This window comes from Oratosquilla oratoria, chromosome 21, assembly GCF_046742065.1.
Source record: "Oratosquilla oratoria isolate Oo_2021 chromosome 21, ASM4674206v1, whole genome shotgun sequence".
Lineage (NCBI taxonomy): Eukaryota > Metazoa > Arthropoda > Malacostraca > Stomatopoda > Squillidae > Oratosquilla > Oratosquilla oratoria.
In genome coordinates, this window is record NC_134797.1 from 56795613 (window position 1) to 56805293 (window position 9681).

The following is a 9681-nucleotide window of genomic DNA, read 5'->3' on the forward strand; positions in this document are numbered from 1 at the left end:
GTGATAGTAGTGGTGTTAGCGGTGGTGGTGGAAGTGGGGGTGATGGGTGTGGTGGTAGTAGTGGTAATGGGTGTGGCAGTGATAGTGTTAGTGGTGGTAGTGGTGGTTATAGAGATGCTGACATTGGTTGTGGTGCAAGTGGTGGCAGCAGAGTTAGGTGTTTATGGACTAAATTGTACTGAAATTCATGACAACGGTGGTTGTGGTGATAGAGATGGTTCGTGGTGGTGATAGCAATTGTGGTGATAATGGTGATAGCAATTGTGGTGATAATTGTGATAGTGAGGATAGTGTTGGTGATAATTGTGGTGGTGATAATGGTGATGGTGAGGTAGTGGTGATATTGGTGATGGTGATCATGGTGATGGTGAGGATAGTATTGGTGATAATGGTGATGGTGAGGGTAGTGGAGGTGATAATGGTGATGGTGAGGATAATGGTGGTGAGGATAGTAATGGTGATAATGGTGATGATGATAAGTGATGGTGAAGATAGTGATGGTGGTGTTGTGAGGGCAGTGGTAGTGGTGGTGATAGTGGTGGTGGTAGTAGTGATGGTGGTGGTGATGGTGGTCGTGGTACAGAAGGTGATACAAAAGTGGTGGTGACGTAGTGGTGGTGGTGGTGGTGACCCAATGATGGTGGTAATGATATAACAATTGTGCAGTGGTGATGACATGGTGATGATAACACAGCTGTATTGGCAATACAGTGGTGATAACATAGCGGTAGTGATGACGATGATAATGCACTGATGGTGGTAATGGTGACAGAGCGACAGTGATACAATGGTGGTGATGCAGTATTGGTGATATTGCAGTGGTAAAAGTTGATGAAAGTTAATGGAAGTGGTGATAGTGGAACCCCTGTACTTTTAGAACGTTGTTGAAGTAATGGTGGGTACTATCACCTTCAAACGGAGAATAGATTACCTAGACTAGTTAATGAACCAAATTAAAGTTAACCTGAATAGAATAGATAAATGATTTAAGCACAATTAGATAATAAATAAACAGGTAAATAGTCAATAATAATAAACTGACATAATAATAATAAATGAAAATCAAGCAAATAATAAACAGACAAATAATAATAAACAAATAAACAAATAATATAAAATAAATGGCAGTCATTACAGCATTTTGCTTAGAATAGAGAACCTTAGCCAAATGAAACCGTCCAGGCTTAAGCCAGAACAAAATATTGAATGTAAAGACGATTTTATTTAGGCTCCCCTCCCCCCCAAAGAAAAAATACTTAAAGATCAAATGTCAGTTTTGTATACCGTCTAGATTCGTAAACATTAATTGATAAATATCTACATATGAAAAGTAATTTGTAAAAACTAGTTGATACATATAAGTATATATATTTTGAACTCTCTTCTCTGCTCGACTGGGATTCCGCTTATATCCAATGCCCTTTTCACCTCAAGGAGAATAAATAATACACAAAATAAAATGTCCTAATAGGCAAAGACATCCTCTTACATCAACGTTTCTCAACCAGGGTTCCCCGGATCCCTAAGGTTCCGCAAAAGGTCCCTAAGGGTTCCGCGAGAACAAGTGAGATAAGCTTTGATTGTTTTTTTGTTTTTTTCATATACGAAATATAATTAAACACGCACGACATATTCTTGGTTATTGTAATAATGTAATATAGCCATCATCCTATCTAACCTATTATTACGATGAAAATAAAATGAGAAAGATATGGTATACGTGTTTTTTGTTTTTTTTTGCGCAGGGTTTTCTTGCGACATGTAATTTATTCTAAAGGTTACGCAAGGGTAAAAAGGATGAGAAATGCTTAGATGAATAAAACCAACTGGTACTCTTTGTAGAGTTTAATCTAATAAAAATCGTCTAAAGGTGATTTTTTTTTGTATGGTACTATCTATATAAGTAAAAAATAAACTGACCCTTCGCGTTTGGTGGTAAATCGGTAACACCGCCAACTACGGTGAAGAAGAAGAACTCGAAGAAGAAGAAGAACTCGAAGAAATCGAAGAAGAAGAAGAGGAAGAACTCGAAGAAGAAGAAGAAGAAGAACTCGAAGAAGAAGAAGAAGAACTCGAAGAAGAAGAACTCGAAGAACTCGAAGAAGAGGAAGAAGAACTCGAAGAAGAAGAAGAAGAAGAAGAAGTAGAACTCGAAGAAGAAATCGAAAAACTCGAAGAAGAACTCGAAGAACTCGAAGAACTCGAAAAAGAAGAACTCGAAGAACTCGAAAAAGAAGAACTCGAAGAACTCGAAAAAGAAGAACTCGAAGAACTCGAAAGAGAAGAACTCGAAGAACTCGAAGAAGAAGGAGAACTCGAAGAAGAAGAACTCGAAGAAGAACTCGAAGAACTCGAAGAAGAACTCGAAGAAGAACTCGAAGAACTCGAAGAAGAACTCGAAGAAGAACTCGAAGAAGAACTCGAAGAACTCGAAGAAGAACTCGAAGAACTCGAAAAAGAACTCGAAGAAGAACTCGAAGAACTCGAAGAAGAACTCGAAGAACTCGAAGAAGAACTCGAAGAACTCGAAGAAGAACTCGAAGAAGAACTCGAAGAACTCGAAGAGGGAGAACTCGAAGAAGAAGAACTCGAAGAAGAACTCAAGAAATAAAAAGCAATATGATTTTGATATTTTATTTTCCAAAAAAGGGGCGTAGCCCAGGGCGCGCAGCGCCGCAGGCCAAGGCCCCCGGCGTAGCCGGGCCGGCGCAGCCGGTGGGCTTGTTATTAAAAAAAAAAAAAAAATGTGGGTGACGCGCAACCTCCTAACTGGCATCCTATTGGGGGTAAACGCGTTGGTTGTAAGTTCGGTTAAGATTATTCCCAGCCTCGTACTTTGCGGCTAAAAGCAAAACATCCCCATTCAGAAACAAAGAATGAGTGTTCTAGATAATCGTTTGAGGATCATCTTTGAGACATGAACGATCATCGTTGAACGATAATCGTACCGAGCAAAACGCACCTTGAAACACTGCATCAGGCGGATCCTGTGAAACGGTTAAGACACTTCAAAATTTCCCAAAGAATCTTCAGAGATCGAGGCCACGGGTGAGGTGACTTCGATGAATCTACGATGCCTGTGAAATCGATAAGATACTTCTAAATTTCCCGAAGAACCCAGATATCGAGGCCACAGCTGAGGTGACTTCGATTAATCTACGATGCCTGTGAAATCGATAAGATACTTCCAAATTTTCCGAAGAATCCAAAGATCGAGGAGACGGCTGAGTTGTCTTCGATGAATCTCCGATTCTTGTGAAATCGATTAGATACTTCTAAATTTCTTGAAGAATCCAAAGATCGAGGCCACGGCTGAGTCGACTTCGATGAATCTACGATGCCTGTGAAATGGATACAATACTTCAAAATTTCCCGAAGAATCTTCAAAGATCGAGGCCACGTCTGAGTTGACTTCGATGAATCTACGATGCCTGTGAAACAGTTAAGATACTTCGAAATTTCCCGAAGAATCCAGAGATCGAAACCACAGCTGAGGTGACTTCGATGAATCTACGATGCCTGTGAAATCGATACCTTGTAAGATACTTCCAAATTTTCCAAAGATTCCAAAGATCGAGGGCACGGCTGAGTTGACTTCGATGAATCTACGATGTGTAATCACTCACTTCCGTACCTGGTGCCACTTTTCCTTCTCAGACTTCTTCAGAATGGCGACACACTTCAGCTATTCTATTCTGGCTTAGGAAAAGGGATTCTATGCCTTTGAGGAAAGGACAGAATCCTGTAGTAGTGGGGGTCTCGGTCGGAAACTTGAGACCCTCCACCTCTTCAGTCTGGGGGCCGTTCGAGTCTTCTGGCTGTCGCCAGGCGATTTAATTCATTTCCGTGGGAAAAAATCAGTAGTTAAAAAGTTAAATGTATTCTGCCTTAAGTGAGTGGTTTCATAGCACTTCATCCTTTTCTTCATATACTATCAAAGTTCAACTGTACATATTTTGTACTGTACATATTTTGTCAATTTTTTCAATGAATAACGTTCATTATTATTTTGTTAGTACACCAACGCTTAAAAGTATTATGAAAATGATTTAACTCGATTTTTACGATTTCTAACTGTATTAACATAATTTGAATTTCAACGGCACTTCATCCCTAATGATCCACTACAGAACCAGACTGTCCCTCTGAAAGACGAAACAGCCTCTGTAAGGTATGGCTCCAAGTCCATATTTTCTATTATTTATTTATTTATCAATTATATCATTTATCTATTCATATATATTCATTCGTATTATCCATCTTATTAATTTATTAATATATTTATTTTGTTTTGTGTTGTGTTGAAATGTCAGCCTAAGAACTGAAAATGAGATCGAGGGCTTTACTTCAGAAAGTGAATATTATTGAAATAAATTCTATTTTACTAAAATAATAATTACTGAAATCATTACCAAAATAAATAAAAAGAAAGAATTGGAAAAAGTCATAAATAATAATTTGGTTTAACGCCACGAACTCCCTCTATCAGGAGACTAGGACGGTGCCCCTCACAGAGGACTTTGTAGCATGGAATTCAATGACCTCCGCCGCAAGTAGCGACGCTCTAATCCACTCGGCCAGCGAGTATCCATGATCGTTAGTAGAATCGAAGAAGAAGAATAGAAGGAACATTTTCACGTAAACTTAGAAGAAAAAAGTCAAATATAATTCATAATTTTACTTTGCATTGTATTGTATTTTTTTTTTTTTTTTTTTTTTTTTTAGATTATGCTGTCCAGTTTCTTTTAATTACTCTGTTGGGATAATGCAGAGGTCTGATTAAAACAGAGGAAATTAGGGATAATAATTAAACCAATAAATGATAATTAATAAATAAAATGATCAATTAATAGAATTATCAATAAACTTACAAAAACAAAGATATAAATAGATAAGTAGATGGACAAATACATAAATGAATAATTAAATAATCAAATAAATAAGTAAATAAATTAATTGATAAAAAAATGCACACTTAAAATATCTCTCTGGTGACCTCTTTTACACAATTTATTCTGAGTAGCGCAAGACAGGTTCAACGAGCCGAGGAAATGTCACTTTAGAAATACATGCTCTTAGCCGCAAGGCGCGGCGGCTAAGCATGAAATCCCCCAATGGCTGCCCAAACCACCATAGTACTTCTGCATCGATTTTTCCCCCGTGGTGAACAAGTAGAATAGACTTAGTAACCATGTAGTGAACGCTGAAACAATTGGTTGTTTTAAGAAGAGGTTAGATAACTTTATGGATCAGGATGACGGGTGATAAGAGACATGGGACTGCCTAGTCTAGGCCTTATAGTCTCTTGTAGTCTCCTCCATTCTTAAGTTCTTATGTAAAGAAAATTAACTTACAGGGTGTTAGGCTGGTTGAAGGCAAACTCTGACGGAAAGTTGGTTTTATTTAGCAATGAGTGATGGGCGCCAGTGGAGGGGGAGGAGAAGACGGTGAGGGAGGTGACGACTGTGTTTCAAGTCGGGTCTACGGGCGATCTGCTTGCGAGGGAGCAACGGGGGGCAGGAGGTAATAAAGCAGGAGCAGCGAACCAGGCTCACGTATGCTGCTCCGAGGTGATCTGAATCTTCGATGTTGGTTCATCCTTTATTTACAAGGGCAGTTACCCGTTCTCCTAATTTTTGTGAAGTCAAGTGTGAGGCGAGGGAAGTCGGACGTAAAAACGTTCTCCGGCCGCTCACTCACGTAGATAGAGGGTATGAGGCGGGTATCGCATGTAAGTTCCTTCAAAAGGGCTTTGTGGTGCCTCGCGTGGCAGACCCTTGGCACTGGTTAGTCATCCGGTTGGCCACACGAGCGATTCCCTTGGGGGGCCTCGGAGGTCAAATGTGGGTAGAGAAAAGGTGAGAACTGGGAGTGAGGACTACTAACACAGGGGTTCAAGTTTCTATTCTTCAATGGGCCCATTACCTTGTGGCAAGCCTCTTACGACATGCAGGGAATACGTGGGGGTTGCTCTTAAGGGTCCTAATCCCAAGGAGTAAATGGATGATACAGGAAAATATACAGAGGTCTAGACGCCATCTTACTTGCCTTGTGCAACCTCTACATTTTGGTCTTCTCAATTCCCAACTAGAAAACAAAATGGTGGTGGCCATTGAAAATAGAAATAAATAAATTAATAAATAAATAGATAGACAAATAAATGAATTAATAAAAAGATGTATAAACAAATGAATCAATAGATGAATGAATAAATAATAACAAAAATTGGCAAATAAATAATGACACAAATAGATCAAATAAACAAATAGATAAATAAATAAATAAATGGAAGCAATCAAATTAAGTTCAATGAAGAGTAGAGATATACACTTTAGTATAGAGATAAACACTTAAGTTTAGAGATATACACTTAAGTTTAGAGATACTTAAGTGACATATTCTAATGCCCCACCCACACCCACACCCACCCACACCCATCCCCACGCCCGTCACCCGAGCAGAGACAACGGGAAAGTAGCGGACACATGCATTATGCATACAGACAAGCACAGGTGTAAAAATATCGAAGCTTCTCGCAGTTTTCTGCACACAAAACGACAATTGCTTGACGATGCGGCAGACTTCGCCACCTTTTCTCTAGCTTAACTGAGACCTAACGCGGCTAGGAGCTAAATTGTTGATTTAAAAAAGTTGGACAACAACAACAAAAGAAGGTCAACTAAATTTTTGGACAACTTAAACTGACAACAAAAATTGGGCAACTAAAAAGCTGGACTTCTTTTGGACAAATAAAAAATTGAAAAAAAAAGACAACTAAAAATTGGATAACAACAACAACAACAACAAAAACATCAACTAAAATTTCGGACAACAACTAAAATTGACAACAACAAAAATTGGGCAACTAAAAAGCTGGACTTTTATTTGGACAAATAGAATTTTGGAAGGCCAAAAAAAAAAAAAAATGGATAACTATAATATTGGGCGAGTAGAGTTACACAACTAAAACGCCAGCCAACTTCAAAGTGGCCTTTAAGGTGTTAGGTTCAGCCATTTTGTGGCCAACAAGTTTTAGCTCACAGGAAACAACTCTTCAGTTGTTTGATTTTTTCAGTACATTTATCGCTCACACATTTCTAATCGTTGATGTGCCGAGTAGTGAGTTGGTTGCATTCGCGCTTCTCACCACGAAGTCCGGACACACAAGGTAAACCACAGTTCACACTAGCGGTTTGAACCACGCAGAAACCGCGGCGGTACCGCATAGTAAAGGAAAAAATGCTCGGTTGTGTGTGAACGCCTCCACTGACTTACGTTGTAACTGATTATCCGCGGTTGAAACCGCTAGTGTGAACAGGCTTAGCGGCTTCTCGGGTCATAATTTTCTGGCGACCAAGATTTCCCGTCCCCAACCAACGATCCAAACAACCCAACTGCAAAAGCTTCCACCATGGCCTCGATGAAAGGAATATGACTGTGGTATTTGGTGAACTGCAGATCGAACACAGGTGGGGGCAGGATATTGGTTTATAGTAAACCACTAGAAATAGATAGAAATATTGTACTAGCGAGACGACCCCCTTAAACATGGTAACCTACATTACATATCTTATTTTCCCTAAAAATAATATTTTTATGCTGTTAAAGAGGCGTCCCCTGGACTGGAAATGGACTCTCATCGGTCGAGACCCCCTTGGGGTGAAGTTCGAAGCTCTTAGAGGTTCACAAAATCACTCGTCTTCCACCAGAATAAAAACAATAATTGAACAAAAAAAATCCCGTCACTGTATTGAAGGGTTTAATTGCCATTCTGTCGCGCGGGTTAACGTATTGGTTCTGAAAATGTGTTATGTTCATGTTTTATTGGCGTTGTATTGATATTGCATGATTGGGCCGACAATACACTCGCTATATATCAGCATGTTGCCCTTCCTGGTGCTTGTTGTCCTGGAGCTGTATTGGTTAGGCCCCGGCACTATATTGACCTTGTATCGACGGCATGTGCCATTCTGTTTGCTGATGTCGGATTGGTAGGCTTTTCCTTCCGCTGGCGCTGCCGTGCTCCGAATTTCGACAGCGCTGACGCCGGGGCCCTCAAACACAATTGCACAAATATATGTGTCCGCGCATACACGCATACAAACGCATAAACGAGCGCCCACATACACACACGCATAACTTGTGTGCGTTTATGTAAGGGAATATTCGGCTATCCACTCACTGATACACACATTTGTCCAAACAAAAACGATGATTCATGATGACAGGAATGCTTACGCTTGTGCACATGCGAATCCAAACAGAAACCAACACACCACCAATCATTTAAACCTTTTAATAGTGCCTCGCAGTGCTTAGGTCTTGTGGTGAGTGCCACAGGCGAGGAGTTGTTGGTTAGTACTGAGTGCCATCCTAGTTTCTTAGTAAACAGTTCACTTACTTGGGCTCCTGTCAGAGGTCCTCTATTCCATATACGTGTGGTCGTTGTCTACGTGTGTAAAAAAACACATTAAGTCTTCATAAGTAAGATCTTCTTTCACATGGGCTCCACACTTCAGACACAAGAAAGTTGGGAATCGGGCGTCTGTTGTGATAAGATATATTGTGTTCTGACCACTGGCAAAACTACAACTTGGGTAAAAAGAAAAGAAAAAGGAGAGTAAATAAGAAAAGAGAAAAGAAAAGAGAGAAAATGGGAGGAGAGAGAAAAAGGAGAAAAGTAAGACGAATAAAAGAAAAAAATACAATTGGGGAGAAAATATAGAAGTACATTAATCGGAAAAAAAACGATGACAAAGAAAATAGAGAAAAATAGAAAATTAAAAAAGGGGAGAATAAAGGAAAGAGAAAAGAGACTAGTATAAAGAGGAGAAATATAAATGGAGAAAAAAAAATTAAAGAGGAGAGAAAAGAGAAGAGAGAACTGGTAATGACGAAGAAGATCATTTAGATCTGAATTTCTAATATTGATAACTCTTCAATATGCGAAAGATATTATTCCGAAAAGAAAATAATAATAATAATGATGATAATAATAATAATAATAATAATAATAGTAATAATAATAATAATAATAATAATAATAATAATAATAATAATAATAATAATAATAATAATAATAATAATAATAATAATAATAATAATAATAATAATAATAATAATAATAATAACAATAATAATAATAATAGTAATAATAATAATAATAATAATAATAATAATGATAATAATAATAATAATAATAATAATAATAATAATAATGATAATAATAATAATAATAATAATAATAATGATAATAATAACAATAATAATAATAATAAATCTTGTATCCTTATATTGCCTCATATCAAAAAATCCTCCAATCATTAGGAATTTCCGATTTTTAGAGATTCCCAATAGAGACAACGACTTGTACACATATCGTCAAAGATCTTCCTTTTAATCCAAGATTACGAATTTCAGTGATTGGTTCATCTGCTCGCATGCAAACCACCGTAGTGGCGTACCTTATTGATAAGGTTAAATAAAAAAGTGCGAGATGAATAAATGATAATATAAATAATAGAACAATGATATAAATGAATAACAAAATAAACATGAAATAATAATATCACAAGTACAGGAGATCCGAATATTTCGACTACTATCTGTAATCCTCTTCAGCAGAATGAAGAGAACTTCAGATAGTAGTCGAAATATACGGATCTCCTGTACCTTTGATAT